We start from the raw sequence: 21,876 nt of genomic DNA, 5'->3' as shown, positions 1-21,876 counted from the left end.
TGTGTGTGTGTGTGTGTGTGTGTGTGTGTGTGTGTGTAGTCCCCAGGGAAAGAGTGCATATTATGGATCTTCAACACAATCAGAAGACTCCTACATACACTGTTCAGTTTAATCTTTGACTTCTTTTGTTTTTGCAAGTGTCAGATAGGAAAATGCAGTTACTGTAAATTCAGCTAATCTTTAAATGGTTGGATGGAAGTTATTCTTTATCAAATCATCACCCAACCATCATTATGTAAAAACAAGAAAGAACAAGAATGTATCAGTGCAGGAATCTAGCCTATCTACTTCAACGTCTGAAGAGTCAAGACGCACTGACATACCAACATTATGGAGCTGTTTGTGTCTCATCTGACCTCTTTTCTTGTTCAAAAGCCTTTTCAACAGTTGCAAGACTGCAGCTGATCGGATGAGTTCTCGCCTTGTGCTTTTAAACTCAAAGAACTGTGATGCAGAAAAACTGGAGATGCTGGTACCTAAATGTCTTAAAGCTGGGGTACACAGTTTACTACCTCCGAAAGGTTTAATTAATAAAGATAAATAAAAAAAAAACACATTTCAGTATAAGCTTTATATCACACAAACTCTCTGGCAGAATAGGCAACTGCATATCACATTGACTGTGTCCTATCAATCAACATACAGTGTCAGCTGAGAGTGCCATGAAAATATTGGTAAATACAAACAACTTGATGAGTCTCTTTCCCACGGCAGACCCACGTCAGAACCTTGGGAACCGGAGCTTTCCAAAATACTCCCTGACCCCCCCACCGCTGATGAGACATTAATAGAATTAATGTGGCTTCTTCCTCTAGACGATTCACTACTGCTCCTCCTCTGGAGCAACATCATGAAAATCACAGGAAATGAAGTGATCACATATAGCCAGAGGTAGAAGAACAGGATTACTAGAGCAAGGTTGTCAGTTCATGTCACCTAGACTAACTGTCTACTGCTTTAGCAAGTGTGCACCCACAGTATTTTAGAAGAAGGCAAAGTAGTCCTGAAAAGATGCAGTAGTCAGTCAGTTAAAAAAAACACAACATATTTAGTAATTAGCATAACACATGTCAGGAATTGAAATCATCTGGAATCAATAAATTCTTTAAACATATTGAAATCAGGTGGCAACCTCCCAGTCTGCAAAGTGAAGCCAATGAGGAAGTGCCTTAAACCTGCATTATTTATAATAGCCAGCAGGGGGCGACTCCACTGGTTGCAAAAAGAAGTCTGATTGTATAGAAGTCTATGACAAAATGAACCTACTTCTCTCTTGATTTATTCACTCATTGTAAACATGTTCTCAATCACTAGTTGCAAGTCTTCTTCAATACAGCATGATGTTCATTTAGTAAATTATGGTCCCATTTAGAGTCAAATAGACCATAAAGCAGGGTATGCTTTAGGGCGTGGCTACCTTGTGATTGACATGTTGCTGCCATGGCGTTGTCCGGTTTGGGTGTTGTCCTTTAACCCTTTCACAGTGTGATTTCAGTTCATGAAAGTTAACTGTAAAACTGTGTAAACTGTCTTGTTCAGGATTTGGTTGTACATAGCTACACCCTCTTGTGTCACTTCTGAAAAAAAAACAACAACATGGTGACAGCCAAAAAAACAAGATGGCGATGGCCAAAATGCCGTACTCGAGGCATCAAAATGGCAGTCCACAAACCAGTTGGTGATGTCTACTTCTTATATACAGTCTATGATTGAGACAAAACAATTATCCATTAGATCAAATTTCACAAATTTTGCAATCACAGGTCCATCAGTCTGGCCCAAATAACATGCAGTCTCGTGGGGTCGGGCTGGAGCCCGTTGTGTTACCACAGGTCTTGGATCTGTGCATCAATATGTCTAATACCTGAGTGGACCTGAGCAGATTATATCATGCAGCTCTAATGGCATGATAATCGTCATAATCTCCACAGGGTAACATCTGTTTTTTGGAGGCAAGACAGGAAGTTTGAACTGAAAACTGACAGTAACAAAGTACATTTAGTCAGGTACTTCGGAACAATTGTAAGGTAATTGTACTTTACTATATTTCCATTTTACAGCATGGTACTTATTACTTCTACTTCACCGCATCCATAGTTAGAATTTTGAATATATGTATATATATTTAATATAAATAAAACACATGATCAGTTTTAAAACATGGTGCGTTATTACACAAACGTATATGAAGCAGATCAAATTACCAACACCCCAACTTACTACAACAGCAAATTGCATCAATAACAATAATCCATTATGATAACATAGCACCCAGAGGGGCTGTTTTCTGCATATTAACAACTTCTATTTTGGTACTTAAACACATTTGCTGTAAGATTAAAATGAAAATTAACTTGCACTGGAGTGATTTTACACAATAGTACTTTATATCTGCTGTTACCTAATTAAAGGTCTGAGTACTTCTTCTGCTGCAGCCAGTGTTGGTGTTCACCCTCTATTGGGTCTGTTCAGGTAGACCAGTTTTTTGGTCCAATTATCCTCAGGTCTATCCTGAGTGGACCTTGTAACGTTTAATCAAAATCTATTTATACGTGTCTGATCTTTCAAAGGTCAGTTTCAGATTGGGTTCAAAATTCTACCTTAGAGTTTGTTGGAAGTCAATGCTTTCTCTTGGCTGATGTCACCCTTCCTCACATTCACACATTAACTACCTCAGCACGGACGGATACATCCACAGTCTTCTGCTGTCAGCAACTAGACAGATGCCCCGAGCCATTAGAGGTAACATAAATGGCTCAAGAGTACCGTGGCGGTTATTTATATCCCACAACCCTCCAGTCCTGAGCCTGATTGTCTTCCTCTAGGCTACTACTGCCCCCATTAATATCCAGTACAACACCCCCAAATTCATCCACCACATCTTCAGACCACTTCGTCGCTATACTGTTAAATATAACTTGTGCTGACTGCACTTTTCTTGATTTTACAGTAGCATCAGTTTTTCTGCTCAGTTTGATTAATGTGACCGAAGGCCACACGATGAGAGACGAGGGGAGGTAGTTGAAAGAACTAGGCTGAAAAAGCAGAGGATTGGAAGAGGGGGAGTCTGAGCGCAGAGTGTAATGTAGCGTGCTCCCAGAATCTAGATCACTGAACACACCAGTGTTTCTTCAGTAATTTCTTGCAGCAGAGATGGGCGCGCTTTGACGTGTCTGTCCCAGTTTTGGCAGTAGAGCGTTTCGCCGTGCTAATGCTACGACTAGCCGGGTCGCAGAGGTGGGGCCGCAGATTTAGACTTTGAGACAAGCTGTGCTATCATGCAATGAGGTAGAGCGACGACTCAATGGTGGAAAAGGGGGGGAGACAGAGATGGGACTGAGCCTTAAATCCTCAAGTGTGTGGTAAAATGATCTAAATTCATCGTCTTTTGTGTTTTTTTCTTTCATAATGACTCATTGCAATCATAGACAGTATGTAAGCAATGGACGTAGTCACTGTGTCGTCACACATTGGTTTTTGGACTGTTTGGAAGCCTCGACCTTGGCATTTAGGCTGTCGATTGCCATCTTGGTTTTTGCCCATGCCCTTCATTAAACTATTTTGCCCGGCCGCTTCCCAGAGGAGCATAAAGTGAATGATGGACATAAATGGAAGTTAGAAAAATCCAGATTGTGAGAACGATCTCAAAATGTTTCATGTCAAGGACCTCCAAAATCGATGTACAATAGACCACAGACCATGGATGTATAAGAGGTTGTGTGCTGTGCTTTTGCCCTGCGTCTTAAATAGCCTATAACTAAATTAATTTCTGTTTACGTCATGCTACTAACACTACTAGCTACTGGCCGTTAGCTGTTGTTTGGGAACAGAGACGTTAATAAATCCACCACGGTACAGGCTTACAGCATACAGCCCATGGGTGCATTATAAGATAATAAAAGTGATGAATTACAGCCAATATATCCATTATTACGGCCGCATACAGCTAGCAGGAATTTGGCAGAACTGGATATGTCATATGAACATGCAGGGTGGTGCAGTCCTGGCGGTCTTTTATTTGTTTTATTTAACCTTTATTTAATCAGGCAAGTCAATTAAAAACAAAGGGATTTACAGTTGATCTGATGGATCTGATGCGTGTTCATCATTATCCTGAGGAAAATAACTCTGGATTCGACAATTTATTAATTTAACAACTTTTAGGACATAATGATTTAAATGAGGCTTATTTAAGTGTGGTTGTTTTGGTTTTCAGTCCAAAATGGCAGCAGCACTACTGCAGAGCCACCCAGCGGCCATTGTCAAAAAAAGCACTAGAGTTTCGCCTCTTTACTTCTACATTCTTTGATATACGTTCTTTGTGTTGGCTTCATTTTTCAGAACCCGGAGGTTGCCCACTGATTGCAATACATTCTGATACTGTCTTGGAGCCAACATCTAGTGGCTATTAGAGGAACTGCATTTTAAGGCGCCACCACATTGGTCTCTAACAAATTAGCCTTGGCTGTTACTGCACTGTTAGTTGGACAAATATCAACCAATCATAAAACCAGCCTGTAAAAGCTTTATTAATATCTGAATATTGCTTTTTTTGTCACGTGTCATTCAATCACTTCACTGTAGTTGTTTTGTGAGTAAGTGCTTCATTTAGATTTAACAATTGGGGTTTCTTCTATTATTTTGCTTGTCTGCAATTTTACAAAATTGTATCTTTGGACTTGATTACAGTACATTTGATTACTGTCAAATATATATATATATATATATATATATATATATATAAAAATATATATATTTGACGGCAATAAAATTCATGGGGCTTCACACGTTTTTACAGTTAGACAGGCTGAATGGCTGCTATATAGCCTAGCTACAGAGTAATTTTAATACAAACCCATTCAAAACCCATATTCAAATGTGTTGTTATATTTGCCAAAAATGTTTTTTCATGCTGTTTTCCATCATAAATTTATCTCAGTTAGACTGTCAAATTTGTATATATATATATACAAATTTGACAGTAATCAGTAAAACAGTAATGTACTCGAATTTTGTAAAATAAATTGTAAAAATAAATAAATATATATATACATATATTTTACAAAATTGTATCTTTGGACTTGAATACAGTATTATTATTATTATTATTATTATTATTATTATTATTATTATTACATATATATATATATATATATAGAGAGAGAGAGAGAGACTTTTAGTGCACCATATTTGTCTACCTGAGATAAATTATGATGGAAAACTGCATGAAAAAACATTTTTGGGCAAATACAACAACACATTTGAATATGAATTTTAAATGGTTTTATATTGAAATCACTCTGTAACTAGGCTATATAGCAGCCATTCAGCCTGTCTAACTGTAAAAACGTGTGAAGCCCCATCATGAATATGAAGCAGGATTGAAAAAGCCACAAAGCAGCCTCTCTGGAGTAAAGGAAAGGAAAGGAAAGGAGGGTAGTAGTGTGTCCTATTGGAATTGGGGGTCTATAGGGCAGGCTGGCTGGGAATATTGCTGCTTGTAACACACAAGGTCCCTGCACTCCCCTACACAAAATTACGCACGCTCCACTGGACCCGAGTGCGCGTGTTTGTCCCCGCCCCCTCCGACAAGGCACAGCATCCAGCCTCTCACGCGCTCACACGCTGCGTGATCCCCATCACAAAAACCCGAGAGCTCCGCTGAGCCCAATGGAGGAGTAGTAAGATAGTACGAGTAGTAGCGGGAGCGCTCACAGGGTTTTCCTCCTTTCGCCTCCTTTTTTTCCTCCTCCTTTATTTTCCTTTTTAATGGATTCGCCTTTTTTCTGGAATATTGCTTCATCCCAGCGCGGTAAGTGAGAGAGAGAGAGATGCTGTGTTGTGGGGGGAGAAATAGAAGAGGAACTGTGCAGCTATTGTCTGTTGCTGAGGCAAGTTCGGACCGTAATCAAGTCATAAGATAGATAGATATGAACGGAATCAAAGCTCTGGATGGAAACGATCCCAGTGCGTAAAGATGTGGAGAATAGTGTTTTTTAATGAGAATATCGGTATTTAGACAGACACCTGTCTCCAGCAGCAACAGTGACCGCCCTCCAGGGCTTATTTACGCCCAGCTACAAATGTGCATTTTTGTGCCCAGTAATATGAGCATTATTAGTGCTGCGCATCTCTCATTTTTTATGGCAGAAAAACCAAACATTAGTGCAAAATGTTTTGCCTTCGTTGCTGAGGAGCAAAAATGTGTGTCTTCAGTCCAGGAAGGAAAAAAAAAAAATTCGGCCCATCTCATCATCCTCCCCCCCCCTCCTCCCATAGACATGCACGGCGCAGTTGGTGCTTTTCACATCACTGAAAGACTGAAATGCCATGCTTGTTAAGATGCCTTGTATGGAGCGGTATAAGGGTTGTTAATTCAGTGTGTCATCATCCTACCTCTCCTCTTCTGATTGCTTCTCCTATCATCATATTCACAGAACGGTGCTGTGCATGGCATGTGCAGGCTTGGCCTTTATAGCTGGAGAACTGGAATAGAGGAGACAAACCTCTTCATCTTCTTATAGTGCTCTTAAAAAGGAAACATAATGGGAATAAAATCCTATTTCTGATGTAAAGGAAGGGCTTTTTTTTGGGATTAATGTCTGTTTTGGTCCTCAGCTGCTCTCTGGATAATAAGGTCAAAATGCATGAGGATAATATATTTGACTGTAAGATCAAACAATACAGTTAAAAACATCTGTGGTTGGATAATGACACAATTTAATTATTTGCTGAGTCCAGTTGAGAGGTGTTGCAGATGAGCTGAATTGCTCAGCAGACCAGCAGTGACCATACTGGACCCTTGATACTAGGGGTGAAAAAAAACAAAAAAAATTCACCTATTTATCGTGTTTTTTTTTTTTTACGATTTTGAAATACATTTTTTTAATGCCAGAATTGATATATTTGCTTCATTAGAGTCTATGTGGAGGTAGAAGAAAGTTACCGCTTTTATTGTTGTAGTCTGAGTAACGTGACATCATATCCGTTCCGTATCCGTCAACCAAAACAAACCGGCCGCAATGAGAAAGTAGGAAACGGTGGAGGGTCCATGTGGATACAACCTGCACTCTCACATTTTAAATCCAAACACTACACATCCATTAAAGTATGGAAACACTTTGGGTTTCACACATTGCCAGAAAAAGCAGAGCTAGACATCATGGCTAAAGCTGCATGCTAACTCCGTCATGGACAGGAAACGTTGTCGTCTTGCGGTAACGTGCGGTCGAGCCAACCATCACTCTCATCTCCGTGGTCAAATCAGCCGATGCCACAACTGTAGAGCACCCATATACTGACATTTATGTTAAATGCATTCAAATGGATGGAGCTGATCGTGGATGTATAGAGAGAATGGAGCTGACGGGAGAGCTAGCGACGGACTTGGCGAAGTCAGAGAAAGTATACACGTGTGGCAATGTCCGTTGAGGCAAATGTGTTTATTCTTTGATTTTTGGGTTGCTGGAAAAAATGTTATAAATAATTCCTGACAATGTTAATGATATATTTGACTTCAGGACATCTCTGACTACATACATGCTGAAAATCAAACATTTTTACTGTACTAATTTAGATATTTTCCAAAGTAAAAGTCCCTAGGAGTGTATGATTCAACTTTTTCCCATGGTCTAGTGTTTAAAGAGTTCACAAAAATTGCAATAAATCACAATATCGAATCACAATACTTGTAGAATCACAATACTTAAAAATCGCAATACATATCGTCATCGAAGTATCGTGATAGTATCGAATCGGGAGATAGGTGTATCATCCCAGCCCTACCTGATATAGCAGAAGTCAGTGTTGCCCATATCTATTGTCTATCTCTCTAATTATTGGATAGTATTCCCTATCTGCTTCCATTCACAGAGGTGGGGATATATTGTTTTTCCTGCCCGTCTGCATTTTGCCATCTGTATTGAATCCTCCTCGAGTCCCTTGGCTGATAGTATCACCCACCCAGAGAGGTGCATATCTCTACCAGCTATTTGTAGCAGGGCACCTGTGAATTTGTGCATTTGTGCTGTGTGTGTTTATATTTGACAGGTGTATTCATCCTCGTCCCTGTAGTATACTGTAGCAGGCGAATGGTATTATTCAGCAGACGGGTGGCAGGTGGCTGGGCATCATGTGAGCCTCTCCTTGGCTGTCAGCAGGGCCCGCCGAACGCAAGAAGAATCCTCTTGGCACAAACCCACCACCATGCCGTTTATACATAGCGGCACAAGTGTGAATTTATACAGTGTGTGTGTTGAAGGTTTGAGTATGCAAATGCGTCTCGCATACAAGAGAAGTGAATGCCCACAGGAGTGCATGTGTAAAAGGTCCCATTCTATACTCATACCGAAGGCCTTGTTTTGCTGTAGTGTGTGTTGAAAGGTTATGTCACTTTTGACCAATCAGACTGCAAAACAGGATGAGGTCACAGTGACATCATCATGCCCTGTCAGTGATATACTGTAGTGACGTTCGCCTGTGACATCATCAGCAACGTCAATAATTCTGATGTGAGGTCTCAGTTTCTAACATCAGCCTTTATTTAACTAATCATGATTCTTATTGTTGTCATAATTCATGTTTCATCATATTTATCCATATCATTATTGTGATTATTATGTCACAATTTGAACACCTGATTTTGAGCACCCGATTCGTTGTTATAAGCCTCATAGAAGTGGGTCAGTAGGGGCCTACTACGCTTACTACATTGTAAAAGTGAAAGCAAAACTTTAAAGCAACACACTTAAAACTGAATGAAATGTTATGTTTTGAACACAAACACAACAGTTTGTTTAGGTTTAGGCAACAAAACTACAACTTTGTTAGGTTTAGGCAACAAAACCACTTAGTTAAGTTTAGGGAAAAACATTGTGTTTTGGCTTAAAATAACTACTTTCGTAAAGTGAAAGTGAAACTTAACGCTTGTAAACACAAAGATAACAATGCAGTTTCACACAGGATGCGAACCCCGGCCTCCGAACTGAAAGCGCTGTGTTTTATTCCCATTCATTGCCCACAACCTCCATCCCATAGTTCCATGCTGTCGCTGTCGTCTTCCTTCTATCGGTAATCCCTCATGTGAATCGATGATAAAACCTACTAGTGGGTGTAGCAGGCCCCTTCTGACCCAGATCGTTGTGGCTGATAACCACTGATAATGCCCATTCAATGACCTGATAACAGTCTAACCGGCTGTTTTGATTTGAACTTTGTGTTTTGACAAAAATGTGTCAGTTTTGCTGACATTTCAGTCATTTTATTATTGTCAGTTTTAGTCTTGTTTTATTTAACAATGATTAAATACATTTTGTTTTAGTCTGTGAAAAGTCATGATTAGTCTAATGTTGGTTTATTACAGTGTATTGGATACAGTTTGGATCTATAGTTGTTTATGGGCTACCACAGTCACTATAGTCTGTGTAAACTGGCTCCATTTACCTGTTCGTACTAGAGCTGTGTATTGGCAAGAATTTGCATTTATCCCATTATTTATGTCCCTGTAGCATCCAACATCATAGCACTACTTTTTTGTGCAGTCTGCCATAATCTTTGCATGTTAACTAATACTTAAAAATCAATAGTGTTTTTGAGAATCTATACAGTATCACAAATCATAATTTTGCATACTCAGGTGTGTCGATATTTTATTTCACTCCTGGTTCGTACAACTCTTCTTTGTCCCATTTGTGCTTATCTTTTGGGATAGTTTGGATGCTTCGTTTTGGTCCTGGAAAAACATTAATGGATATTTTTATGTCATTGTTTTCAAAATTGTCTATTTGCAATCTTTGTGCCGTGATCTGTGTGATTTTAGACTCTGACACAATCGTGCCCAGCTTTTAGCATAAAGCTACAAAACATGCTCGTCTTGTCATCCTATGTTTCCAAATGAAGGACAACGAGAAGGTTGCTTGCAACAGAGTGGAGCAGCATCCCATGAGATTTTGTCAAAATGAAATTCAGCTCTGGTGTGTGATTACCTCGTCACATCACGAGGGATGAATCAAAACATGCGAGTGAAATGTAACATGCCTCTTGAACTGAACACAAGCGAGTGCAGAGCTCAGGGAAACTGGATACAGAAAAATGCCTTTTCTGGCTATTTACAATCAAACGTTTCAGTTATTTCTTGCTGCCTTATGGAGCACACAAAGCTGCTATATGGACTTAACACGTGGCAGAAAAAAATCATAAGGTGCTGTTCTGAAATGTGTTACAAATTACAATAATGACAGGGAGACACAGACAGATGCCTTACGTTGTTAAAAAACCACCAGTCAGCCATATAATAGTGAGGCTGCAGGAAGCACTGACCTCTGACCTGATGTCTGATATCTAACTCCTCCTCCACTCCCACACCAGAGACATGGCTATTGATCTCATGCACACACATACATACAGACTGCCACACACATAAACCCTTTCCAAGGTCCATTGATGGCAGGTAATTTGATTACCACAAGATGTGGGGGCAGTGTTATTAGAGCATGATTGGACAATATATCTGTCACCATGAAGTCTCCTGGGAATGCTCAGCCCTAAGGTGAGATAAGGCCTGCCTCTGGAGACGGACTGGCCCTCCCTTTATCTATAAGGAGGCTGATACATACAGGTGATATGGTGTCAGAGAGGAGCAGGAAGAATGGGAACGCTGGCGGCACTTCATGAATATTTACGATCCGTTTGCCAGAAGCCATACAAATACAGTAACTAATGTGGCTAAACATCTATATTTACAAGGAAGCTTGATTAATTTGAGGGAAAAGTGGTATGTCGTTGGCTCGAGGACAGAAATACAGCCAGTATTTGTAGCTTGCCAGAATACGCCGTGAGCTTCTCAGCCCAAGCTCGTGTATATAATTAGTTCTAATGGGAGTTGGAGCTAAAGGAGAAATACTTGAAATTGTAGCCAAATGTCCCTGCTGGCTCAGAGCCCCGGGTGTGTATTTTTACATGGTAACATACATGGTAACTGACCATATCAAGAAGGAATTAGACATTGCCAATTTGGGTTTACACCGAAAAATATCAGGGCATCACATTTAATAATGTAAACCACGACAGTTTGGTGAAGAGTTAGTTCCAAACTTCGTTCATAACTTTGAAATTCAAATTTTTAAATTCAAATTTGAATGCTTGGCACCTTTTTTTGTCTGTCTATTCTGTTAAAACCTGGTATTTCTGCAAATCACAGTCAAGTAGTCCACAATGACGCAGTGGACTTCACAGAAAAAATGTTATATCATATCAGACAAATTGAAAAATGAACAGGTATCAATTAAGCGGTTGTTCTAAACGAAAAAAAGAAAGAAAAAGAAAATCAAACACCGCACATAGCCACGATTCAAAATGTACCTGCGATCGCAAACTCTTTTGTTCAGAAACTAAGGTTTGCACTAGCAGCGAAGTTAACATTTGCGCTGGCAGGGAAGCCAACGTCTGCTCAACTGATATGGCAGGGGGAGGTGCGTAGAAACAGCTGTTTGTGGCTTGTATCTCTCTCTTTCCGAGAAATTATATGGAAGTTTTTATTGGACTTTATTAGTTGTAATCCACAGATTACAATTACAAATACAATTCTGTAAACAAACAGGAGGAAAGTTACAAATGTCATGTGGCCCATAAATCCACAGGAAGCGATCCACAAATGCGCAAATATCATTTCACGTGTAGAAAAAGATGCACAAATGTGTAAATATCACTTTACATGTAAACCTTAAAATACGTATTTACAGAGTAAGTTATGCGTATTTGCAAATCGCCTTTTATTTTTGTGGATGTGACTTTACACAACACAAATGTTTGTGGATAGTGAAATATTTGGAAATCACGGTACACATTTGTGGAATGTCTTCTGTGAATTACAACTAATAAAGTCCAATAAAAACTTCCATAGAATTATGGCCGAAAATTCTATTTACAACCACGAAATGCACCAAACTAAGTGACGTGTTCTGTCTGTCTGTTTATCGATGTCCTCCGCTTCGTTTCAGTACTGAACAGCGCCGCTCCTACACACGCACCATCTACATACAACAAACAGCGCTGTCCATGGTTCTGAATAAACAGCTTTTGCTATTTTTCTATACTGTAAATACATAAAGCATGAACAGAGGGGCCAAAAAAATATATATAACTGAGAGCCTAAGCCCCCTTAAGACCTCTCGTGGCGCTGGGCCTGGCCTGTGCTTTAGCTATAATTTCATGTAAATCTATGGTTTTCTTTCCCCGTAGAAAATTTGCCTTTTTTTACATGTAAAGTGGGAGTAGGGGGGCGAACACAGAGTGTGGGCACCCAAGGGCACCACATCCATAATCCATGTCTGTTTGTATTCTATATTTTTGAGGTGTACGTGTTTGAAATTTTTTGCTAATAGTGTCGATAGGCCAGCTGAGTCAAACTTTTATTGTCAAATGTTAAATGTTGCAGCTGAAAAATAGTTTTGCCTCATTAAAATACAGTCAAAAATTGGTAAAATTACAGATGGAAATTATAAAATTATGTTTGATTGAAGAATATGTTAAAAAGACTGTGTGTCTATTAGGCATTTAATGCAAACTTACTCGACATTTTTCATTGCTCTGTGCGTCAGTACCAAAAAACATTGAGATTTGATATCCAGTTGGATATAACGGTTAAGATACTCAGTCCAAATTGAGAGCATCTAAGACGGGACCACAAACCAAACACAGAAACAACAAACTTTAACTTGATGGACGACTTTATAAGATTACTCTTCATCTTTTCAGTGTCATTGCTGTGTCAGTGTTTGCGTATAGTTTTCATCCAAATTGTCGATTTCAGAACTTTGCTTTTGTCTTTTTGTGACGAATCAGTGGTTTGTGAAGATTACGGCAAACGTTTGGTGGTGGTCTTATCTGTAGAAGTGTCCTTTAACTATATGGATTATAATGTTATCTGTTATGGGACAGTTGCACTAACAAGTCAAACTTGTGTGTCTTCTAGAGACATAAAGTGACAACAGGTTAAGAGTAAGGCTAAGAGCCTTTCAACATATCTTTACACAGCAACAGTACAAACACAGATGTACTTTTGAATTAAATGTTTGCAAGGATGAATAGACGCTGCACTAGCATGATATTGTAGGAATATTGAGAAATCTCAGAGGGGGAGGACGGTGCTGTGATGGTTCTGATGGGTGTTACAGGGCTGAAAAAAAAGCTGAACACTCAGAGATCAAGAGCTTGTTTGATCTAAGTATAGACCGAAATCTGGAGATGTTACGAGGCAGCATGACAAAAAAAACTTGCACAGCATCATTCAGCATTCAACACACGGAGTGAAAACACACACACACATACACAGAGGCCTTGGGGGGACTCTTGGAAATGCATTTTCCCAACTTGAGAATTTACATTCATACATATGCAAATTTACCTGAAGCACTTGCAGTTGTTTACTAATGGCATTTGTTGGGATGCAAAGCAACAACCACTTTTCCTGCAGCATTAATTCACTGCATGAGCTTAACCAGAACTGTTGATTTTTAATATGAATGTATAGCATTTAATTTAGAAGAAATACAATATTATAAAACATATTTAGCCTTAAGCGTCCCTATGAAGAATCAATAATAACTCAATAAAAGTAGATTGTATTGAGAAGGAATGTCAAACCAAAAGTGAACAGGAACGCCTCATAAAGGTGTCACCACACTGTTTATTCAATAGCAGAATATTCAATAGTGATAATGAAGTATAGGTGATCATGAAATTTGACAGTTTTTTTTGTACAGTTGAGAAAAAAGAGCAGACAGAGGTATGACATTGAAGCAAAAATGATCAAGGCTGTGGCGATGAGCTAAAACAAACTTCAGAGACAAATGTGGAAAAAGGACATGAGGGTGAAACTCCATCCAGCAGCTGAGGCAAACCCTTGATATGTGGAAATACAGATATGTGTTTGAAGACTTTTGAGATTGTATGAGTCACTGGTTAGCAGTATCTGAGCTTAATATCTCCTCAGCTGCTTCTTCATGTCTTGCTTCTCTTCTCTGGGGAAATGTTCTTTTTTCTATCTTAGTTTGAGAAGTTTTGATTCTTTTCTAAAAGGATATTCCTGATCTTTTACTGTCGACTTTGTTGTGTTTCTGATCTCATCTCGTCTCTCCGTTTGACATTTGTGTGTCCTCTACTGTATATTGTAAGCTTTCTGTCAGAAAGACAAAAAATTCCTCACAATCTAGTGATACTAATCTTCACTGTGGTTAGCATTGTTTTCATTATTATAGTGAGAAATGAATCACTTAACATGTATTAAAGACACACAGCAAGTTTCCAATATGTATGTTTTCAAAATCAATGGTTCCTGGAGAGATATTGTCTTTTTTTTAATTCCGTACATTCTTCTTCCTTGTCTAAGCATGGCACCTACATTACCCACAATGCAACCCGGTTGCTAACAGTTAAGTCAGAGATTTAGGTGCGTTTTGACATGGAAGAATGATAAAAAAGACAATATCTCTGGTTTTGCTGCTTCAGTTTAGATTTTTATGATCCCTCATAGGCTTCCCACACCCGAACAACAGTTAAAAAAAAAAATAAATCAATGCCGCACAACCAGAGATATTGTCTCTATTATACCAGATATTCTTCTTCCTTGGCTAAACCTGGCGCTTACATTACCCACAATTCAACTTGGTTCCTAACAAGTCAGAGATTTGGGTGTGTTTTTACAAGGAAGAATGATAAAAAAGACAATATCCCTGGTTTTGCTGCTTCATTTTAGATTTTAATGATCCCTCACTGGCTTCCCACACCCAAACCAGAAATATTGTCTTTTTAATCCCACACATTCCTCTTCCTTGCCCAAACCTGGCGCCTGCATTACCCACAATGCAACTTGGTTGCTAACAGTTTAGTCAGAGATTTGGGTGTGCTTTGACAAGGCAGAATGATAAAAACGATCTCCCTGGTTCTGCTGCTTCAATTTCATTCTACGTGATCCCTCACTGGCTTCCCACACCCGAACACTGGCAATTAATTGTGTTTGTTGGAATGCGCGACCAATTCGAGGGCTTGAACTTGCGGCGTCTCTGTGGGGGACGAATGAGTGCTTTGCTTCTGCACCGTATGTGTGTCAACACAGCGAGTTAATTAGACTTGATTGCTAATGCTGACAAAGTTGTTGAACATCTTCACTAAGTTAAAAGCTCAGTATCACTCAGGTGAAAGTGAATTAAAAGTAAAAGTGAGGTTGTAAAAATCATATTTTCTGTATAATTCGTTTTCTTTGCCAACAGTAGGTCTCAGGGCATTTTATAATAATGCATTTGTAACATATTACAAGGGTAAATTGCACTGGTAATTGATTTTTTTGCAAAGTAATTGACAAAATTAAGTATAAGCTACAGTATGAGCACCCTCAGTTTGAAAATATAAGACAAAGCATAGATCTTTAGAATCCATATACTGTACGGTCAACCCTAAATATAACTTTTCATGTGTGCATATGGTACTGTAGGTGTGATAAGTGGAGGCGCCAAGAACTGTGGCTGCCAGTAAGAAGAGAAACCATTAAGAGTTTGTCTCTAATTCCTAGTGAAAATGACAAGCAGTATGTCCCAGAAGAGGTATAGCAAAGCTTCTTCTCCCCCAAAATGAACCACCTTCTTAAACATGATTTACGCCTCATTTTGTCTGTTTTCCTCTCCTCTGTTTGTCTTTCTCGTGTCTTTTCTGTTTCTCACGCTGCCGTTTGCTTTCGCTCTATCCCGCCGTGAGTCACTGTCCTCTCTGATGTTAAGATCTGAGGGAAGATAGGAGAGGAAAGACGACAACGTTATTTCATGTTAACACACGGTTCTATGTGACAAAGTCTGGAATGATATTCTTCAAGACAGCAGCGCAAATGCACTGGATGTGCATTGTCAGAAGTTGCACTGATTTGTCAACAAATGCTCAGAGAGAAAAGCCATTATTATTGTTTTCTACAGAGAAATTGATTTCCCATGTAAGAAAGCCGCAAGGGAAGTATGAAAACCGACTATTTATAGCAACAAAGATGCTCCGTTGGCAAGAGTGGCAGCCATGGGACAGCTCTGTGTCTGTGAGAGAGAGAGAGCGAGAGCACTTCTGTGTTATGATTTCAGGAAGAAGTCTTGTGGAAAAGGCGATTTATGGTCTAAATGTGAGAAACAATCCATTGGTGACAGCAGGAGCGTTTTCAGCATCCAAAATCCGATGATTTGTCTGTAGTCAAATAAAAAGGCACAACAGTGTAGGGTAGATTTGGACGCAGACTGGAATGCTGAGTTGGTGTGTTTCCCAGCAAAACTTGTTCCTTGGTTTTCATGCAAAAAAAAACTAAATCTCAAAATAGCATCAATTAGTGTGCTGTGTGGATAAGTAATCATGATAACCATTTCTACATCAACCTTAGGAAAGCAGCAAAGGTGATATTACTATTACTAGTATTAAAGTGGTTTATACATATACATGCATTTAGTCTGTGTGGTCCAGTCACAATGAGTGTCATCGAAAGTGGTTCTGTCTTTTTGCAGACGAGTCGAAAGTTGGCCATGCATGCTATTTTTTTGAGTCATAATTAGTAAATATAGTAGATGAATCATTCAGTGTGAAAGTAAATGGGATAATTAGACATTTTAGGAAATATGCTTATTTACTTTCTTGCCAAGAATTACATGACAATATCAATACCACTCTCATGCCTTTCAAGCCTGCTGCCATCTCTAAATCTCACTAATTAACATGATTTATTTCATTGGTTGTAAAAATGTCATTTTGCGGTTTTGTAGGTGGTCATGCGCAGTTTGATTTATAGATGCATGTTTTGATTAACTGTTCGATCATTTATTGGCACCGTTGAGTATTGCCCCGTAATGTCTGCTAAAGATCGTTGTTTGCATGATCCTGTTTGGCTTAAATGGATGTAAAATAAAAAAACATAACAGCTAGAGCCTTCATTCTTATTGCAGCGGAAAGCTAGTTTTTCTGTCTTTCACGTCATCCTGTTGTACGCTTGTGATGATGTCATTGCATTACGTTACGTGTGGATCAAAACACCTTTGCACTCGATCTGCTCATTAAAATGAGCATATCTCTCATGTTTCTACACTTAGATATATTTTAGATCAATATGTTTTGTGTGTTTCTTTAGTAACATTTTAGGAAAAAACATGCCAGATTTTTTAATTTTTTTTTATTTATGGCACAATTTCAATTCTTTTACCCATTTTTATGGTTTATTGATTTACATTACTTCTCAGCTTAAGTTTAGGGCTGACCTGAACGCGTCGAAGCTTCGACCATTGCCATATTAATCGAACTCCAAATCCGTATTTGAAAGCTTTTTTTTGTTTTTTACATAAGTGTAATAATAAAGTATAAATCCCAAAATAGCCCATGAAATAAGGAATAATCCAACATTATTCATTACTCATATTCAACATGAATCATTATTAGTTATTCTAAGACAGATATCGCTGTTAGTTCAGAGTGTGTAGAGGTGCATGTTTGTGTGGTAGTGCGGCGAATACCTTTTTTAATATTGCTCACCGAAGCTTCGAAGCCCAAAAAATGGTATTCGGGACAGCCTTATTTAGGTTGTACAGATATATGAATATGAGCAATTGAATATACTTAGAGAAATTACATCATAATAAGCAAAAATATCAATGTAGACACTGGCGGACCATTTCTATTGCAGAGTTCAATAGCAGTAAATCCTTGCATTTGGCGAGCTGAAATCAGCGACTCGATAAATGAATATGATTATTAATTGTTTATTTGTGTCAGCACTAGTTTCTTCTAAAACATATAGACCATTAAGCTTGGTTCAAAGATCTAAACTGTTCAAATTCTGAAACAAAACTCTGGCATTTGTAATAGTTGAATAACTGATGCTCCTTCGCTCAATACAGAAGGAGAGAAGAGAACAGGCCCGGTGTAACTGAGGGTAATATTTCCCCAGCTCTCTATCACCAACTCTGTCATTGGGACAGTTTAGTCCCAGTCAGCCAGAACAACTCAGCTGGAGACCAGGAGATGGTCAATCAGATGATATTCGTGGGCTCAATATTTCACAGTCGGCTCTCGCCGTCTCAGAGAGGGAGAGCAGTCACGTCTAGACAAAGTCATCACAGGCCGGCTGAGTGGAGAGGAGAGACTGATGAATCCTGACAAGGCCTGTAGGCTGCTCGTTTGATGAGCTCGCCTCTGGGAAGACGATCTGATCACCTTTCATCTGACTGTAATTAACTGGCTCTTGGAATGGGAAGAAAAACGCTCCTTGGTTATGATCTTTGGAACCTCTTTTGAAACCGCCATGTCTCGAGGCTAGAGAGAAAGAGAAATCATGTTAAGACTTTACCGTGACGAGGTCCGATTGTTCAGCGCTGCCGTGACTCCTCAGAGCTGCGAGGCTCTTCATGGCGAGTGAGAAAATAAGTGAATGTGGTGTAAACTCTTTGACATTGAGTGTGGCCCCCTTAAATTTTCTGATTTGAATCAGCTGTCACAGAGCCCCCAGTCAAATCATCAAGCTCACAGTCCAACTGTCAAATTGCCAGTTTTATTCCCTCTGCAGCATGGCCCACAGAACAAGGCAAAATAACAGCTTACACTGCAGTGTTTTTTTTTTTTTTTTAAATAGACCACATGTCTCTAAAGATTTAAGGTTTGTAGCCACTGAGCATCAAAAAGACGATACTTGCCAATCATTTTAAGGTCTACTTTTTAGGCAGCCTCTATTTCTAGTCATGTTACTACAAAATAAAATATATCTTACGATTTAGCATGGCTTCTTGCATTCATACATGACTGTAGGTTGTCATTGCACTATAATAGGCCTCTTTGGTAGTACATTCATATTTCCATTAGTGTTACATCACTTACATTAATCTGTAGTTTGGTTCAGTTGGTCCATTTAAAGAGACATACTGGTCTGTTTTGTGCTTAAAGCCTTTACACACCCTGGGCATGACGAATAAACGACACACAAATGTAGGCCTTTTATTGTGGAAGGTATAGATCTGGTTTGTGTTGCCTTTGTCAAAGTTTAAAGGACAGATACAATTTGCCATCTTGGTTCAAACCACGGAGCCTCCATGTTGTTGTTTCCTAAAATATAGTGGCAACTTAATAATTCTGCACAATATGATTGGTTGATGCCTTCATTTGCAGTGCGAAAGCTCAGAAAATCAACCTCGTTCGGAAAAAAGTACGCTGCTTTTTGGCCGCGTAATATTTACGTTCCGTGTGAAAGTACTCATGACAAAAGCAACAGTTATTTAATTAGTTAAAAATATATAGACATGCAAATTAATCGCACAAAAAAAATGCTGAAAAAGGCCTTCATTCTTATTATTGATTATTTCAGTCGAAAATGCAACTGAACCTCATATGCCATTGGTTCATTTCTAAATAATAATGGACAAGTAGAAACAAGATGATTAAGAGACATTTTGTAACAGCTGTGTGGCTGCTTGTTTCACCGACTTTATAATGAGGAACTGCCAAAATACATGAAGCAAGCACAAGCACAGCACTCTTCTGTTTTACCACTGTAACACTTTGCTATTGATCAGAGAAAATCTATGGTTGTTTGCTGTATACTATGATTGCAACATCCCCAGTTAGACCTTCGTTGCATGTTATCCCCATCCCGCTCGCTCTACCCACTTGTTCCTGGTCGTTTCTTGGTTGTCCACTATTGAATAAAGGCAATAACTTACATTTGCTAATCCATAATGTTTCCTTGACAGTTACCATGATCAGGAATTAATAATTTAGCTTTTCAGTCATGCTAAAACCTAGCTTCTACTACAACAAAATCCTGTGGTTCCACAAACACACCGCACCGGAGTCAGATTGGAAATGTATCAAGACCATAGACTGTATATAAGAAGTGGATGCAGTCACTTTGACGTCACCCATTGGGTGACCCATTGGTCTTGATTTTGGCTGTCGCCATCTTGGCTTTTTGCAACCACAAGTGATTCGAGAACGTGGAGCTTATTATGACCAAACGCTGAACAAGACATTTTTTAGGGTTTAAGTTCTAATACGACCTGTCAATCAAGCATACCATGCTTTATGGTCTATTTGACGCTAAATGGGGCCATCATTTACAAATTGAACATCATGCTTTATTGAAGAAGACTTGAAACTAGCGATTGAGACCATAAACTCATGTTTACAATGTTTACTGAGGTAATAAATCAAGTGAGAAGTAGGATCATTTTCTCATAGACTTCTACACAATCTGACTTCTATTTGCAACCAAAGGAGTCGCCCCCTGCTGGCTATTAGAAAGAATGCAAATTTAAGGCACTTCAGCATTGGCTTCAATTCCTACTGATCAAGACCCATCTTTTTAAGTGGTGTTGGTCCAATTGATTAATAGCTTTCACTCTGGCCTAAACAAACTGAACTTAATGTGCAAACGCAGCAGAGTTTGTTTGAATCGAACCAAACAGGTCAGGTGTGAATGTACCTTTGTATTGTTTTCAAAAAAGTGCTTATTAATACAGTTGATTTTTGCTCATATTTTTTTGCTTTACGTCGGGATATATCTTTTTTCATTATCAACTACTATGCTTGCAGGTGTTTGCCTTGTGCATCATAGGCTGAGCTGTACATTCTCATTGTTATATCATATGCATCATATCATATTAGATCCCATTGTGCAGTTATAATCTTTTGTTCATTACCGCTGTAGAAACAGGGAATAATGCTGTAGAATATGGGAACAACTCAAACAAATCAAATTATCCACTGAGATAAAAAATCACAGTTGGCTACATGAACTGTTTCCATTTGACTGGCTTGATAAAAGCATAGCTCAGTGGAGCAAGCTGCAGAAATGATGAATAATTTAACTCCCGTTGGTGGTAGTGGAGAACATTTAAAAAACCGCCACACATCTTGGGAGTATCGCAAAGCACAACAGTGTAAATGTGATTATGATGGTCATTTAATTTAACTTTTTTTTTTTTTACCACATTACAGACATGACTACTCAATTTCCTCTCTGCGGTTGATGCCTCCCTACCTGCCATAATCTGAAAAGTCACTGGAAGCCGATTACACTGCTAATGTGCACTGAGACGCATCGCAAGGATGTCTAGCAGTAGTGTTTTTTTATGGATTTACTGAAAGCAATTAAATTTACATGGCGTGCAAGACTTTTTAATGTGGGTGTTCGCAGTTTTAGTGAAGTGTGAGACCATCCATCAACTGGAAAACCTTAATTCAACCTCACCTGACAGCTGTCCACTCTGCTGCAGCGTCCTTGAACGGGACAGCGAGTCTCTACCAGCTCTGTAGTTGATTTGATGTTTACATCGATCTTTTGCCGGTATATAAGATTAAGTCTTAATTCTTGCAGCTCTTGTCATTACAAGTCGCACATGCACGGGTGTTAAAACTTTTTAGTACCACATGGCAGGACGGCAGGTGCTGATTTGTATTTCACAAACAGACTTTTTTTTTGCTGTGTGAAGAGCTGTGAGACAGACTGAGGGTCAGATTGTTTCCATCTAGTGTCGGCTTGATTAGCCCGGATTGAGTGTTAAATGAGTTTGGACAGACACTTAGGGACTGATTAGACCTGTTGGCATCACTGTCTGCTTTCGTCCAATGACTCAGCGAAATTGAAGTGTTTGGTTTGGAATCGGGATGAGAGTTTCACTAGTGTTTTCCTCTGTCAGTGGAACTTCCTGTGAGGCGTTCAGTAGCAGAAGGAAACTTTGAAGTTTGTGTCGCTACTGCTGCTTGTCACTGCATACCTAAATCATCAACAATGACCAGTTTCATAAACAGAGCTTAATACATTCTTCATGATATGTAGCAACTTTAGCTACTGTAGAGAGCAACTTACTCTACAGTCGT

At 39.1% G+C, this 21,876-nt stretch overlaps 1 protein-coding gene across 2 annotated transcripts in view; it reads left to right on the top strand.

The window, feature by feature from the left end:
• Window positions 1-5,609: 5,609 nt before the first annotated feature.
• Window positions 5,610-21,876, top strand: part of plppr1 (phospholipid phosphatase related 1) — a 60,557-nt gene continuing 44,290 nt past the window's right edge. For both annotated transcript variants that reach the window (XM_037753359.1, XM_037753360.1), the window contains exon 1: window positions 5,610-5,812. The gene's annotated coding sequence lies outside the window, so the exon portion shown is untranslated. The remainder of the gene's footprint in view (window positions 5,813-21,876) is intronic.

Source organism: Sebastes umbrosus, chromosome 19, assembly GCF_015220745.1.
Source record: "Sebastes umbrosus isolate fSebUmb1 chromosome 19, fSebUmb1.pri, whole genome shotgun sequence".
NCBI classification, from domain to species: domain Eukaryota; kingdom Metazoa; phylum Chordata; class Actinopteri; order Perciformes; family Sebastidae; genus Sebastes; species Sebastes umbrosus.
Note: the sequence above shows the minus strand (reverse complement) of the source record. Positions and strands in the feature narration are given on the sequence as shown.